The following is a 17,696-nucleotide window of genomic DNA, read 5'->3' as shown; positions in this document are numbered from 1 at the left end:
ATGAGTGCTCTATCTGCATGTACACCTGCAGGCCAGAAGAGGGCATCAGATCCCAGTATAGGTGTTTTTTAAGCCACCATGTGGTTGCTGGGAATTGAACTCAGGACCTCTGGAAGAGCACACAGTGTTCTTAACCTCTGAGCCATCTCTCCAGCCATCCTCGAACTCATATTCTAGTCCAGATTCTACTTCTCCCTCTGTGGCTTTGGACAGGTTAACTAAGCACAATAAATGTTAGATCATCACCTGTAAGAACAGGATTAATAATGCCTACATTTCATGGCTGTAGTAAGTATTAAGTCAGTTTACACCTCCATGAGGCGCTCAGGACTATATGCATCATACAGCAGGTGCTCAACTCCCCTTCTTTACACTGAGTCAAAGCATGCCACTTGGGTCACTCAGCTTCTTTGTGCCTCGATGGCTACAACCTACCAATCTGGGAGTTGTGAGGCTAAATACAGTTTTATAATATTTTTTTTAATGAGATATGCACACAACCTCTTACCCTCTGAGTGAGTGCCCACTGGAGTGTGGAGAGGCTGTGGCCTGACAGGAACTACCTGCTAGCACGACCAAAATCGTGTGCCCTATGATCATCAAGGTGTGAGAAATGCAGCACTTGGGAGGCAGAGGCAGGTGGATGGCTGTGAGTTCGAGGCCAGCCTGGTCTACAAAGTGAGTCCAGGACAGCCAAAGCTAACACAGAGAAACCCTGTCTCGAAAAAACAACAACAACAACAGCAACAAAAGGGTATGAGAAATGTATATATTGGATATGGAGAAGAGCAAAGGCCAGTGAGAAGAAGAAATTAGGGAAGAAGTAGGAGGTAAGGAATAAAATATGAAGGCTGAGGATGTAGTTCAATTGGTAGAGTGCCTGCCCAGCACATAGGAAGCCTGGCTTCTATCCTTAGCACCAGAGCTGGTGTGCACACCTGTAATTCCAGCCTTTGCCCTCAGGAGTTGGAGGAAAGAGAATCCAAAGTTCAAAGGCAGGCCAGCCAGGGTTACATGAAAAAAGATGGGGACATGGTGGCTTGAGCTTATAATCTGAGCACTGGAGGTTCTGAAACATGAGAGCCATGAGTTTGAGGGTAGCCTGGGCTCTTAAAACATGCTCTCCAAAACAACAAAAATTAAAAGGAAAAAATAGGCCCCTGCTTTTTCAGCTCATGTAGTAAAGAGTCAATTATTGTATTTAGTGATTTCTGCAGCTAAATACACTTTTCATGACGAAGGCAATAATACCAATCAAGTTCTACTTTCTTTGTTTTCTAATGTCACAGAGGGCAACGGGTCGCAGGGAAAAAAACTAATTTCTTGTAGTTTTCTCCGTTTGAAATATAAATGCTGATTGTGTGTGTGAGAGAGAGAGGGGGGGGCAGGGGGAGGACACTTCTCTGTTCCTGCTTCAGGATTAATCACTGACTGGAAAATCCATCTATACTTAATGTTTACTTAGGGGAAATTAATTTACTAATGTGTCCCACTGCAAACCACGTGCAGTCAGGTCCCTCCTTTCCTGACCAGTCCTCCAATCCCCTCTCTGAACAAGTGTGTCCCACAGAGTGTGAGGGTTCACTTTAACTGTGGAGGCTATATCAGGGGGTAGATAGACTATGTACGGATAGATACATAGGGAGGGGTAGTCGAGATCCTTCTTAATCTTCCCAATGTTTTAATACAGCTCCTCATGGTTTGATGACTCGACTCCCAACCATTAACATTTTTGTTGCTACTTCCTAACTGTAATTTTGCTTACTGCTAGGAATCTGTAAATGTCCGATATTTAGGATGGCTTTAGGTGACCCCTGTGAAAAAGTCATTTGGCTCCCAAAGAGAATCGATGGTCTAGATCAAGGTGGCCCTGCGGACAACGTGGGAGGAGTTTTGTCTAGATTATATTAATTTGTTGTGGAAAGACCCTGCCGACTGTGCGCACTACCTCTGGGTTTCAGTCTTGACTTCAGAACACTGTTCCAACTGAGCCGAATAGTAATATGTATGCATTCATTCTCTCTGTGCCATTGGCTGTGGATGTGACTAGCTGCTTCAAGTTGCTGTCTTGACTTTTTCGTAAGGAATTGCTGGAAGCTGCAATTTTAAGCCTAACAAACCTTTTCTCCCTTAAAGCTGCTTTTGCCAGAATCTTTTACCACAGCAATGGGAAATGTGGGTTAACAGACAGGCGCTAGAACAATCCACCAAAAGCCCACAAACGGTAGGCAGGTTGCAGGGCTGAGCTGAAGAAGAGGGGGGAGGGGGCTGCGATGGTAGACACTAGGCTAGCTGCGACCTTCCAAAGCTTTCCTGGGTGGCATCCCCGGCCCCGCCTGCCTCCTTCCTGTCCCAAACCAGATACTTGGGCGCAAGGAAGAGTACTCCCTACATTGGCTTTTCCAGGCTACTTACCCACTGCTCCTTCCTTCGGAGTCACTAAAGCCTCCAACGGACGTGCAGTGGCAAACCAAAGAGCCAGCTGGCTGCGCTGGGGATTTGGGGGGTGGGGGTGGGGTTGCAAGTCACTTCCTGGCGCGACGCTCCAGCTTGCTTGCCCTGGCTCCTCCCAGTGCCGCGGGGCTCCTCCTCCAGCCAGCCGGCAGCCCCACCTGGTTGTCTGTACAGGAACCTTTCCTAGGAAGTGCTGCTGTCTCGGCTGCCTGCGGGACTTCCCCCCATCCCGACCCCAAGTTCCTTTCTGCAGCCCCGCCCACCGCCGCCCTTTTCTCCTCATCAAACAGGGATCTATATAAAAAAGGAAGAAAATCCGGAAGAAATTCACATCGTATTCACATATGGTATTGTCCATCCCAGCGATGCTACACATGAACTTTTCCAACTCAAAGAATAATTTTCTGTTCTTAATTTTTTTTTATTACACTTGTTTATTTAGCTCCTGTGTGCCACCACCCATTGTGCGGAGGTCAGAGGACAACTTGCTAATGTCATTTCTCTCTTTCTACCCTGTTGATCTCTGCGATCAAACTCAGCCTGTCAGGTTTGGCAGCAAGCTCTTTACCAACCCTTCCATCTCACTTGCCCTTCAAAAAAGCAGCAACTGAGTTCCATCCCCCTTACCCACATGCTGGAAGAAAAGAGCCTACTGCTGCAAGCTACTGTGAGAGCTAAACAAAGGCCATCTTGTGTTAAGCCTCTGGCTCGCCCCTACAGAGAGCTCCCCTCCTTCCCCCACACCTGGAGGCCAACTCAGGAGGTGAAGAACCCACAATGTTACAACAGATGAGAAAAAAACAAGTCTCCCTGCAGCTTGGCTCAAGGCCTCCCTGCTCTGCACCTTAAATAAACCCTGTACCTAAGGAGGGGTTGCCGCCACCTTTCTCAGTTTCTGGGGAATCGAGGGTCCTTGCTCTGGAGTTTGCTCAATAAAAAAGACCCTGTGTGAATTGCATCCGGCTGGTCTCCAGGAGTCTGTGGGGGATCTCCTGAATTTGGGCTTACCACAGTCCTGACCTCCAGGTGCGTCCACACACATGAAACCCCCACCCTCCATACACAATTAACTAACAAACTAAAATGAGATTAAAATGTGAAGCAGTGTCTCGCTTTGCAGCCCTGGCTGACCTGTGCTGGGATTACATGTCCAGCATAAAGCATTTTCTTTTTTTCTTTTTTTTTTTTTTGAGTTTTATTTTATTTTTTAAAATTAATTTATTCATATTACATCTCAAACCGTCCCTTGTATCCTCCCATTCCTCCCTCCCTCAAGAGAATTTCAGGTATCCATGTATAAGGAGTTGGAAGATTTGGACAAAATGAGCAAGGCTCTATCATTAAGTTCTGTCTTATGGTAAAAGCCCTACAATGAACAAGGGAATTTTTTAGGCGTTTCTTCCCGCTCTATCTTATGTGGCAATGGAAAAATGTTCTGTCTTGTTTGGGGTTTGGTGGTTTTGTTTGCCTGCTCTTTGTTGTTGCTGGGGTTTTGTTTAGTTCTGTTTGGGTCTCGTGCAGCAGAGGCTGTACTTGAACTCTTGTAGAGAGTTTTCCCTTATTTATTTACAAATGGAAAAGTTATTTGTTTGTTTTTTTATTCTTCGCTCATATATTAGATCCCAACCACAGTTTCCCCTTCCTCCTCTCCCCCACCACCTCCCCTTTCCCCCAGATCCACCCCTTCCACCTCCCCTCAGAAAAGAGCTAGCCTCCCAGGAGCCAGGGACATTGGCCATACATGGCATAACAAGAAGGCCAGGCTCCGGGGCTGGAGAGATGGCTCAGAGGTTAAGAGCACTGGCTGCTCTTCCAAAGGTCCTGAGTTTAATTCCCAGAGACCACATGGTGGCTCACAACCATCTATAATGAGATCTGGTGGTGCCCTTTTCTGGCCTGCAGGTGTACATGCAGGCAGAGCACTGTATACATAATAAATTAAGTAATTACAAAAAAAAACAAACAAACAAAAAAACAAAAGAAGAAGGCCAGGCATATACCATCACATCAAGACTGGACTAGGCAACCCAGTTGGAGGAAAAGGATCAAGAGAGTCAGGGACAGCCCTGGCTGCCACTATTAGGAGTCCCACAAGATTACGAAGCTACTCAGCAGAGGACCTAGATCAGACCCTTACATGCTCCCTGATCTCTGGGAGCCCCCATGAATCCAGGGGCTATTGAATCTGTGGGCCATATTCTCCTGGTGTCCCCGACTCCTTTGACTCCACCAATCTTTCCTCCTTTTCTTCCTTAGGACTCCCAGAGCGTCCCCTAGTATTTGGCTATGGGACTCTGCTAGGCTCCAATCCCAGAACACTCTGTAGATTAAAGGATTCCAATCCCTCCACTGCTTACAAAACATGGCCAATTCAGGCTCAGGTGGATTTGAACTCTTTGTTTTGTTTTTGAGAGAGGGTTTCTCTGTGGAACCTTGGATGTCCTGGAACTCTGTAGACCAGGCTCGCCTCGAACTCAGAAATCCATCTATCTCTGCCTCCCAAGTGGTGGGATCAAAGGTGTGTGCCACCACCACCACCACCAGCTAATCTTCCTGCCTCCGTTTCCCAAGTGTTGAGATTGCAAACCTTCCCCCATGCACTTGGCCAGTTTTTAATGCTTAAAAACAGTTGACATTAAATAGCAAGCACGTTTTGTTGGTGTTTCAGCTCATTCAAAGCATTGCATGTTTACTATGTGCAAGCCAATACATCAGTCCCAGGGAAGGAATGAAACAAAGCCTACTACTTCAAATAATAACAAGTACTGGGTCAGGCCAAGATTCAAAAGCACATTGCCAATTGGAAAGATGGCTCAGGCCTAGTCCTAGGTCAGGCTACACTATGAAGTTCAGCTTTGTCCCAACAACAAAAACCAGGGCTAGCAGTGTATCTCATAACTATGCTAGCATGTACAAGGCCCTAGTGTTCATCTCCAGCACCACAGAAACTGGGTTTGATTAGTTCACACTTGTAATCCCAGCACTCAGGAAGTGGAAGCAAAAAGATCAGGAATTCAAGGTTATAGTGAGTTCAAGGCCTGCCTGAGCTACTTGACACCCTGTCTCAAGTAAATATTATACTTTGGGCCAGTGAGATAGCACATTGAATAAATACACTTGCCTCTGAGTCTGATGGATTGAATTCAGTCCCCAAATACCACATGGGGAAGGACAGAGCTAACTCCCAAAAGTTGCCCTCTGACCCCTGTACCACAAGCACTATAGCATGAATGCTCCTCCACCCTGCACACGTGCAGTAAATAAATATTTTAAAAATCAATTTTAAGTGATGCTTACCATAGTAAATAGCAATAAAGATTATCTGAGGCGGCGGGGGGTGGGGGTGGGGGTGGGGGGGGGTGGAGGTGGGAAGGACCACATTGATACTTAAAAGGTATGTGCACTTCAGCAAGTTATTTTTAGCTGTTCTATGCCGGATCAGAATCATACTTGTATCTACCCTCGTGTGATCATGATGAAGATTGAATGAGTTGATATTGGGAAAGTGGGAGTTCGTAAACACAACAAGCAAACAATAAATGTCCGCTATTATCATTTAAAAACTTTAGGGGGCTGGCCAGATGAATAGGTGAAGGACCCGAGTTCAGTTCACATCTTTCACATAATGGCTCAAAATTGTCTGTAAGTCCAGGTCCAGGAGATCCAGCACCCTTTTCTGAACTTTGAGGCCTCTGAGCACACATATTGTGCACATATATACATCCAGGTAAATACACTTATACACATAAAATACATATTTAAAAAATACAAAAGGGCTAGAGAGATGCCTCAGTGGTTAAGAGTACTTGTTGCTCTGATAGAGGTCCTGGGTTCAATTCCCAGCACTTACATGATGTCTCACAACTTTCTGTAACTTACATGGTATGCATTTATGGGATACCAAATAAATCTACCCCCCAAAAAATTGCCAGGTGTGTTGGCACACTCTTTTAGTACCAGCACTCAGGAGGCAGAAGCAGGTGGATTTCTGTGAGTTCAAGGCCAGCCTGATTTACATAGTGAGTTCCAGGACAGCCAGCACTACACAGTGAGACCCTGTCTCAAAACAAAACAAAACAAAACAAAACAAAATACAAACAAAAATGTTAGAGACTAAAGTTTTAACTCAGAGGAAGAGTGCTTTTGTTTGATAGCCAGCATGATGCAATTAATAATAATGGACATATAGTGTATACGCACAAAAACACATTTATAGCTACTTTTACAAAGAGGTCTTTTACTTCTTAATCACCCTCAAGCAGGTAAATTTAACTGAATCTATGACTATCCTAACTGTTGTAAAGGCTCTCAAAATCCAAGCTCAGACCATTGCCATAGTGGTTCTTGGGCCCTTCTGATGCTCTCATGTAAAAGCAAGCCCGAGGGTTCACCTTTGCTCTCTTTCCCTTTTCTTCTCTCTACTACCCTTCTCTGTGGATTGCCAGCCTACTCTTTTCTCTGACACTGAAACTTTCCCCTTTTCCCTCCCCTGCCCTTCCATTTAGACATCCCTTCTCATCTTGGTGTTCTCTCTAGCTGTGCACAGAGCTAGGTGCCCAGAAAAGCTCAATAAATATTCAATGATCCAAGTCTCACCACCTTGGCTACTGCAAAAGAAAGGTCATTTCCTTCAGTGGCCCCACCTACTCCACACATCCAAGCAAACTCATATAAAGCAATTTTGCCCTTCAGGGAGGCAGAACCCTGAAGGGTAAAGACAGAAAAGAGATTAAGGAAGCCAAAATGAAATTATTTCGCCATTAACCCCTTTGTATTTATTTAATCCAATAAAACATGCTCTTCTAGAAAAAGAGAAATCATTACAATTGTAAGAGGAAAAGGAAAGATCTCATATTATAGTAAAGGTTAGACTCTTCGGGCAGAAAATCTGTAAGTGGGCATGTCATAGGTAATAAGCACTTTTGTGGAATGAGATAAACACTGAAACCAAGATAACCTTTTGTTTAACCTTGTTATCAGAAAGAAAAAAAACACAAAGAAGTGAACTACGTAGAAAATTATCAAACCTTCTTAGTTTGGTAGAAGAAAGATATGTGAGCTGGGCGTGGTGGCACACATCTTTAATCCCAGCACTCAGGAGGCAGAGGCAGGCAGATCCCTGTGAGTTCTGGCCCGGTCAGCCTGGTCTACAAAGTGAGTCTAAAAAAGCCAAGTCTACACACACACACACACACACACACACACACACACACACACACAAAACCCTATCTGAAAAGCAAAACAAAACAAAACGAACAAACAAACAAACAAACCAAAGGGGGGGGGGGAAGAAAAAGAAACAAGAAAAAGAAAAGAAAAGAAAGAAAGAAAGATGTGTGAAAGGCTACAGAGTTCCTTCTTACAACTACCATGTATTGGCTGGAGAGATGGCTCATGGTTAACAGTGCATACTGCTCTTGTAGAAGATTCAGGTCTAGCAGTTCACAACTGCCTGCAACCCCAGTTCCAGAGGATCTGATGCCCTCTGGCCTCCACAGGCACCTGTATGCACATGGTGCACATAAATTCACACAGACACATATGTGTGCACATAAACTTAAAAATCATTTTTCAAAAAACCTGTATTATAATTATCTGACAGGGCTGGCTTAGTTATAGTCAACAACTCTTCCTAGAACTGTAATAGAGGCCATGAAGGACAAGATATACATACCATGGCCTGGCAGATTGAATTTGCAGGGAAGTCAAGATTCATTGGGTGAAAAATACACAGCAGTCAGAGTACTAGTGTGGTTCTCCTCTTCCCTGAGGGGCTGTTGGCCACCAGCCCACCAGGGCAAGAAGAACAGAAGGTGAGATGCAGGCCCTGGAAAGCGGTAAGCATGATGGAGATCAAACACTCCAGGAACTACTTCAGGAGCTAGTTAACTTTAATCAGGGAGAACGAAGGCTATATAGCCCTTGGGGAGTCGGGGGGGGGCGGGCGGGGAGAGGCAGGGGTGTCTTCCAGGATAGGCATTCATAATTGGTTGAAATCAGGCACTTTAATGATGCTTTTGTTAGAGGTATTAGATGATGCGGAAAATCATATGAGATTCTAATTATCTATCAAAACGAAAACTGAATCAATCTATGAAGGGTTGGAAAAATATCTTGCTATAATTTTAAGTAAATAAAAGTGCTTCAGAATGAAAAGAAATTGGGGGCCTGTTTTGCGTTTGGCTGCACACTCCTAGCATATGTTAGGAGCACCTAATTATCCCATAGGCACAGGGGGCAGGGGGAGCTAGCAGGGAGTTGTGTCAAGGGCCATATATCAAATGTGGCTAGGGGCATCTATGTCTAAAGACACTCTCCAGATGGAGTCAGGCAGAGAGTCAGAGGCCCTGCTGGGGAGAGGGAGTCCTGCACCTAATGCCAAGCTCAGAGTGGCTCTCTGGACCAGGAGGACTGCAACCTTTAAACAGCAGGGTCCTTCTAACACACTGGTAATTCTAGGAAAGCAGCCATCATGTTAGAAGTCAGGAAAGAAAAAGGATGTGAGAACTGGGTTGAGTGTCCAGGCTGTGTATCCTCTGAGACTGTTGCAAGGCTTCAGCATGACAATGGGAATGAACAATTCAAGGCTCATCAGTATGCAGGCCTGGCTAGATAGGAAAGTGCTGACACAGTCATGGTCTTCTGGTTGATTAGATTGTAAGGGCAAAATTAATGCCATATTCTATATTTAATCTATATTTTGCAATTAATGCCATGGTCTGTGAGAAAGTTGTCCTCCAAGTGATTCCACTACTTTCTGCATTCTAAGAAAGGCCACGCACTGCCGTAAACCAAACCTGCCAGCACTCTCCAGAAGATACAATTAAGGCTCAGTGATCCTCTGAGATAAAACAACTTCCCTCGAGAGTCAGCCGCCAGGACCCAACTTGCCTGAAGGGCAACATTCCTGAGACTCACAACCTTCCCTGGAAATCCAGCCTCTTCCACCCAAAGTGCCTGAAGGACTACATTCCTGAGACTCATGATGCCCCTCCCCCCCACTGCTTACGGTTTTTTCCTTACTTCTCTGTGTCTCCCACCAATAATTACAGTTTTTCCTTATAAACCCATTACCCTTGAAGCTCCGGTATCATTCTCCTATCCTGCTCCATCAAGAAGGATTGTGATCGAAGCTCTGAGCCCACAATATAGGACCCTGTGTTTGTTACATCGGTATAGAGTCCTGGTGGTCTTTTTGGGGGGTCTCACCATCTGGGTAAACTTGACATAACAAGATTGATATCAAAAGATAGTTGAGGGCCCGGAAAGCTGGCTTGATCAGTTTGAGATGAGCCTTGTAACAACTGGAAGGTAATGGAAAGAGTTTTCCAAAGATATTTCCTCAGGAGAACTCCAGTAGCAATCTATAGGTGGGAATTACAGCATGTAGCAACCTAGAAGCTGAAGGAAACTGCCACAGTCACTAAGCAGACTACACTACAGACTATAGTAGTTTCTTAAAAAGTTTATCAGGGCCGTTGTACACCACAATTAGCTGGAGTGATTGAAACAAATATGGATTTCTGATCCCTGTCTTTTCACCTACCAAAGTGAAATCTCAAGGAGGGGAGGGAGAAGGAATTTCTAGGTTTGTAACAAGTATCCCACAGGATGCATATATTAAAGTATGCTCTCAGTGGCCAGTTTGCCATGCAAGTGTGAAGACTGAAGTTTGGATACCCAGAACTCATGTGAAAAAACGAGGTGAGTGTGGTAGCCCACCCCCCACCCCCCGTAATAGCATCACTTGAGAGACAGAGGCAGGAGATCCCCAAGGCAAGCTGGCTAGCTATCCTAGCAGAACTGGCAAGAAGTCCTTGCAGAATAAGAATAACCTAGCCTCCACACACATGCATATATACATATGTGAGCCCATGCACACACAAAAATGCATACATGCATTTGCCCATATGACATACATCTATACACTCAGGGGTTTTAAAAGTTTTTAAGAATCTAAAAACCAAGCCCCAACATATACCAAATGAAATTTCCTATGAATTTATTGAACTCAGAAAAATTAAACCAGCCAGGTATGATGGCCTGCAACCCCGATACTTGGTGGCAAAGACTGAAGGATTGAAACTTCAAGGCCGTTCCTGGCTACATAGAGAGCTGGAGGCCAGGTTGAACTACATGTGGCCATTTATAATTTTATATATACTGATCCCCAGGTACTGGGAAGATAGCTTGGTGGATGATAGCACGAGCCATCAAGCCTGGCAATCTGAGTTTGAGCCTTAGGCCCCACATTGTGAAAAAAAGAGAACTGTCTTCTGCAGGTTGTCTTCTGATTTTCACACATGTGCTAAGGAACACACATGCAGAGGCACAATGTAAGTAAATATAATAAAAAATAACTCCAGGGACTGAAGCTATGGCTCAGTGATTTAAGAGCGATGGCTGGTCTTGCAGAGAACCTGGATTCAATCCCCAGCACCAACATGGTGGCTCAGAGTCATTCATGACTTCAGGTCTAGGGCATCTAATGACGTCTTATGACCTTTTCAGGCACTGTGTGCACTTGGTACACATACATACAGACAAACAAAACATTCATGCACGTGAAATAAAATGAAAATCTAAAAACAATGCACTGGAATAGGAGCTAAAGAGATGGCCCCATGGTTAAGAGCGCTGGCTGCAGATGACTTGAACTCAGCTTTCAGTACTCATGCTAGGAGGACCACAGCCATCCATCTTCCAGCTCCTAGGCATCCAATGCCCTCTTCTGGCCTCTGTTGACAAACACACTCACCTGGCATTCACATAGACCATACTCAAACATATAAATGTAAAAACTAGAACAAGTGTTTTACAATACACTGGAACAAAGATTGAAAGGAAGTGCATGGCATGGTTGTGGTTGTCTGAATGAGAATGGACTCCATAGGCTCATATATTTTGAACACTTAGTCATCAAGGAGTGGCACTATTTGTGAAGGATCAGGAAGTGTGGACTTGTTGGAGAAAGTGTGTCACTGGGCATGGGCTTTGAGGTTTCAAAAGCCCATTCCAGGCTCTGTCTCTGTCTGTCTGACTGCCTCCCTCTCTCTCTCTCTCTCTCTCTCTCTCTCTCTCTCTCTCTCTCTCTCTCTCCCTCTCCCTCTCCCTCTCCCTCTCCCCCCTCCCTCTCTCTGCTTACAGATTAGCATGTAACTCTCAGCTACTGCTCTAGCACCTGCCTGAATACCACCATGCTCCATGATGTTAGTGACTAAACCACTGAGACTGTAAGTAAGTCTCCAATCAAATGTTTTCTCTTAAAATAGCTGACTTGCTCACAATGTCTCTCCACAGCAATAGAACCATGATGAATATGGGAGTTATGTTACTTACTTTACTATCGCTTTTACACTGCTATTGCTATGGTGAAACATGATGACTAAGACAATTTTAGAAGAAAGCTTTTATTTTGGGTTATGGTTCCAGAGGATTAGGGTCCATAATGGCAGGAACAACATGTCAGCAGGTGGCAGACATGGCAGCTAGAATTAAGAGCTCACATCTCCAACCCACAAGCAAGAAGCAGAGAGAGCAAACTGGCAATGGCACATGGCTTTTGAAACTTCAAGTTTTGCCCCAGTGACATCCTTCTATCATCAAGGCCACACCTCCTAAACCTACCCTAAACAGTGCTACTAACTGTAATGAAGGATTCAAATGCTTGAGACCATGGAGGATATCTCATTTAAAACCTTCCTCCTATAAGTTGCCTTGGTCATGGTATTTTATCTTAACTATAGGAAAAGAACTAACATGGGTACCATTCATTTGCTTTCTGCCAGGTTTGATCTAGAAAAACATCCCAGTTTTTCTAGAGTGGACATATATTACAATGATAATAAAGAAAAATACAATTGTTGAATTTTGGTGAAGTTCCTGTAGTCCAGGCTCTGAAACGGAGAACAAGATTTTATCAGTAAATACAGAAAAGAGTAAACTGTAACTAACTTGTTAAGCAAATTTATAAGAAACTGGCTTGCAATCCAATTCCCATGAGGAATATCACTTGTAGTGACAGAACTATTCTTACCTATTAATGAGGGTCATCTCTATGGCTATTAATGCACCAGGGAGAGCAAGATTGCAATCAGAGAGCCACTCATCATGTGAACAGACAGAGCCCAATAGTTATTTGTATCAAGTCGAGCAGCCTGGTGTTCCTGTGACTTCAAAAGTTCCTCATAAACACTCACTCTCCAGTGATCTTTTTTTCCACCAACTCTAACTAGTTACTAGAATCTTCTGACATTACAATATTACCTGCCTCCTAGCCTCATTATGCATCACTGTTTCCAAGGCAACAGCTCATCGGACATGAATTACTTTGCAGGCTCCGAGCTCCCAGGTGAGATATCGGGAAGCATCTTAATCTCATCTCCAGTCTATTTACAAATTATATTTACCAGAAGTTGCTTCTGGGAAGAATCACAGATGGCTAGTTTCCTCCACTGTAAGCTACCTTAATTTTTTTTTTTACTTGAGGAGTCTATCATGTCCTGATTTTTGTGTCTGATTTTTTTCTACAGTGTATTTCTTGGGTTTAGACATACACAATAAATTGGGGGCCCGTTGTCCCTATCATAAATGTCAAGGGGTTTCGATAAGAGTACTTGGGAGAACGTTACTACCCTCAAACCAAAAAAAAAAAAAAAAAAAAAGAATTCAGAAGGAGAATCTTTTAAGAGAGAGAAAAGATATAATGAACTACGGAGAGAGGGGCTAGTGGCAATGGACATAATGAGTTAACATAATACAAAAGCTCTTACATTTTGTGTGGGAGGAATTACCCTGGAAACTGTCACCCAACTAACTAGCTCCTTTATACTTCTAGTTTCTAGGGTAACACAGATATTTACTATATCACATTTACATGGCTGGTGTTAATATTCATTTTCTCACTTCTGAGGGTCTCAACCCTTTGCTTTTTTTATAGTGCTAACATTTGCAATTCAATGTTCCCGGCATTCCAGCACTGACAGCTCATCCCTCACAGCGAGATGGAGAGAAACAGCCTAGGAACATTGATCCCACGTCCTGCTCCAAAAAGGGGCCCTATCAGTACAAGTATCTCAGCTTTATGCCTGGGACTTAGCACCAAAAGCACAAATCCTCCAGCTACCCAGAGGCTGTAATTTCGCTTCTCTCCAAATCACCACCCTCAGAAAAACCCATAATAAAGACACTAGCTTCTCTTCTCTTTCCTGCTGATGTGCTCCTTGATTTCTTTCAAGTGTCATTGGTAGGTTGCAAGGGATGATAGGACAAGATTGCTTTAATGCCTCGCTGCTGGTGTGTCCCCCAATGCTGCGAAGATCCTGGCAGGTGAAAAACATGTGGTCCCACTCTTCCAGCTGAGTTGTTAAAGTGTGCCCTGTAGCTCCTAAACTTTTGGAGGGGACTGAGGAAAGTTGCTAGGGTCTCTTGTACCCCAGACTAACCTTAAATTCCTCATGTAGTTTAGGATGACCATGGCCTCTTGATGTTTCCTCTTACATTTTTCCAGTATCAGAGTTATAGGTATGCATGGCTGCACCTAGCTGCTTCTTAGTTTTATTTATTTACTTTTCAGATGAAGTCTTACCATGCAAATATGGTTGGCTTGTCACTCACAAAGTAGTCCAGGGAAACCCTCAACTCATGGATATCTGCCTGTCTCTGCTTCCTGAGTGCTGACACTATGTCTCACCACACCCAACTTTTAAGCTTTTTGTTTGTTTCCTAAATTTCTAATTTGGGGATTTTCTATCCTGTAAAACCCCAATCTTATTGGAAATGAAAACAATCATCCAGTCTAGCCCTTGTAATAAGAGATAGCCAGCATTTATTGGACACTTACTTTGTGCCACACAGTATCTCAAATGCCCCATGGGAAGATGTCCAATTTACAGAGAACACTGATAGCTGCACTTAATGTACAAAATAACTGAGACATACAGAGAAATGAATAACATACCAAAGATCACAGAGCAAGTGATAGAAGCAGACCTTTAAGTCAGCTGTCAGATACTAATTTTCCCACTTTTAATTTCTGACCTTTTAACCAATGATTCTCAGATTTTGGGTTGCATCAGAATTCCCTGGAAGGTTCTTTAAAATTCACACCACAAGGGCTGTAATCCCAGTGCTGGGTAGTTGCATCCCTGGTCCTGCACTGCTTGGTTAGACCACTTGTCAAGTTGCAGGCCAGTTACAGACCCTCTCTAAAGAATAAAAAACAAACAAACCTTTGGACAGTACCTAAGAAACATTTGAGATTGACTTCTGGCCTTCACATACATGAACACAAACACATGTACAAAAACCTGGTATTCAAATGGTGAGGGCCCATCTCCACAATTTTATTCTTACATTTATTTATTTATTATGTAAACAGTGCTCTATCTGCATGTACACCTGCATGCTAGAAGAGGGCATCAGACCCCACTATAGATGGCTATGAACCGCCATGTGGTTGCTGGGAATTGAACTCAGGACCTCTGAAAAAGCAGACAGTACTCTTAACCACTAAGCCATCTCTGCAGACCCATCTCCACAATTTCTGATTGAATCAGTCCAAGAATTTGCATTTTAAGCAAGTTTCCAGGTGACGTTGAGGAAGCTGGACTTGCGAGCATATTTGGAAGACCTCTTTTTTTTTTTAAATATATTTATTTATTTACTATGTATACAGTGCTCTGCCTGCATGTACACCTGCACGCCAGAAGACGACACCAGATCACATTATAGATGGTTGTGAGCCACCATGTGGGTGCTGGGAATTGAACTCGGGACCTCTGGAAGAGCAGTCAGTGCTCTTAACCTCTGAGCCATCTCTCCAGCCCCTGGAAGACCTCTTTTTAACTCCACCCTCTCCCATTGAAGGGCAAATGAACCTATCATTGTCTGATGCTATGATACCTGTCTGAGGGAGCAGGCTTGCACTTTCCTCTATGCTCTATGCTCAGTGCCCAGAGGCCATGGAGAACTGATCTTCCTCTCTCACTTCTAAACAAGTAGAAATTGGCTAGCCCTTCTGCTCTGGAGGGAAACACAGGCCATAGGCTGTGCTCACAAAACACAACATTTCAGGAAAGAGCTGGCCACATGCTTGGGTCGGCGCAGTTTCTGACCTAGTCTTTACTGTTACTAAATGCTGCTATCTCCACAGTATAATCTTTATCATCTTTCTGAAGTAGCTCAAAGAGTTAACACTGAAGAGCAGCATTTGCCAAGCACAGCTACCTGTCAGCTCAGGATTTAATACAGCTGACACATCCAGCCTGATCCCATGGAGGGTCTCGATTAGCACTACCTTGGGAAGCTGAGGAAAGAACCATTACTGTGCAAGCTCTCCTTGGAGCTGTTGTTCACACCTACCTGGTAAAGAATGTACATCACCTACAGTAGACAGGCAGAAGTGTGCATTAAATATTTCACTGAGACACAGCTGAGGTCCTTGAGCTTTCAGGCAACAAAGCACAGTGCAGTGCTTGTTAGTGTGACTGCACATTAAGACACTTGGTAAGTTCTTGAAAAGTACCAATATTCAATTACAACCCCCATGTCATGTGTGTTTGTGTGTGTGTGTGGGGGGGGGTAGGGAGGGAGAGACAGAGCATAAATGGCATATATATGATGGCATATACAACATATATACATACACACATATAAGTATATATTTACATATACATGCACGCATGCGTGCACATACATACATACATACATATATATATACATGATGCTAATGCCAATCAAGTTGGTTAAGAGCTAATAGTGAGAAAGAAAATAGTTTCTATAGCTAGGTGTGGCAGTGTATACCTGTAATCCCAACATTTGAAAGGCTAGGCAGGAGATCACAAACTTCAAACTTTCTACATAAAGCTAAGGGTGACAGATGGCAGGAAGTCTGTCTGTCTGTCTGTCTGTCTGTCTGTCTGTCTGTGAGTTGTGCTGCTGCTGTCAGACATTGGTTGAAAGTGCAGGAAGAACCTGGCTAGCAGAAGTGCCTAGTAAGAGAAAAGACAAAGTACCTTGTCAGATCCTTCTCCTCTTGACAGCAAGAGTCCATAGCAATGAATACTTCCAAATAGGAGTAAGCATGGTGTCCTTGCTTCTCTTGGTGCTCCATTTCTTGGCTCCTTTGACAAGTGTGATTCCATTGGTTGCTGCAGGCCAGGCACAGGCTTAAAGAGTGGGGTTTTAACAACTAGAGTAAGATATGAGAAAAGAAATGAGGTGTAGCTATTGGAATGGAGACAAAAATTATTATCTGCAGTTGATTTGGTTGTCTATGCAGATAATGCCGAGGTGGGGTGGGAGGTGAGAGAGGCTAATGAAGTATGAATAGATTTAAGGAGAACATTCAGAAGAGAGTTCAGCCAAGTGGCTGAAAACAGTCAACAGATTCCCTGTAAGCAAACCACAGCCAGTTAGAGGACAAAATGGCTGGAATATACTCGGAATGGTGACACAAGGATAAAATCCCTAATAATATGATTTTTAGTCTTAGCTAGATGTGGTCTTGTGAGCTTTTAGGTACAGCTAGTTGGAAAGCTAAGACAGAAGGATCAGCTGAGCCTAAAAGTTCCGTGCTTTCCTGGGCAATACAGTGAGATCTCATTTGAACAGATGAATGGCTCTAGGTCAGACTTTTCATCTCTGTGATAAAACATGTGGCAATGAACGACTTACAGGAGCAGGGACTTTCTTTGGCTCGCAGTTTCAGTCCGCATCCAGCTGGTCCCACTGTTGCGAGTCTGATGTGAGGCTAAACATTATGGTGAGAACATACAGTGGAACGTGTAGCTCCCCCACCCCCAGGGTGGAAAGAAAGCTCAGAAGAACTGGAAGGAACCACAGCAGAACCCAGACTCTCTGGTGACCTGCTTTCTCTAATTGGGCCCTACTTCTCAAAGCTTCCATCGGCTCCCAAAATAAGGCCACCAGCTGCAAACCAAGCTTTTAACACATGAGCTTGTGAAAAACTTTTCATATTAAAAAAAAAAACTAACAGCACTATATAAAGAAAAGAAGGGAACTGTGCATGCAGCTCAGTTGGTAGAATGCTGACCTCACATGGACAAAACCATGCATTTGACCAACAGGACTGCATAGACCATGTGTAGTGGCACACACACATATATAATCCTAACACTCAGGAGGTAGAGGCGAGAAGATCAGAAGTTCCAAGTCACACTTAGCTTTATGTAGAAAGTTTGAAGCCAGCCTGGGCTACAGGAGACCCTGTCTCAAGAGAA

At 43.9% G+C, this 17,696-nt stretch overlaps 1 protein-coding gene across 1 annotated transcript in view; it reads right to left on the bottom strand.

The window, feature by feature from the left end:
* Nucleotides 1-2,510, bottom strand: part of TRMT2B (tRNA methyltransferase 2 homolog B) — a 50,636-nt gene extending 48,126 nt beyond the window's left edge. Inside the window, 1 exon segment of the mRNA XM_084788598.1 lies at nucleotides 2,416-2,510. The gene's annotated coding sequence lies outside the window, so the exon portion shown is untranslated.
* Nucleotides 2,511-17,696: the final 15,186 nt, after the last annotated feature.

This window comes from Acomys minous (genome assembly GCF_964271855.1).
Source record: "Acomys minous genome assembly, chromosome: 7".
Classification (NCBI taxonomy): domain Eukaryota; kingdom Metazoa; phylum Chordata; class Mammalia; order Rodentia; family Muridae; genus Acomys; species Acomys minous.
Note: the sequence above shows the minus strand (reverse complement) of the source record. Positions and strands in the feature narration are given on the sequence as shown.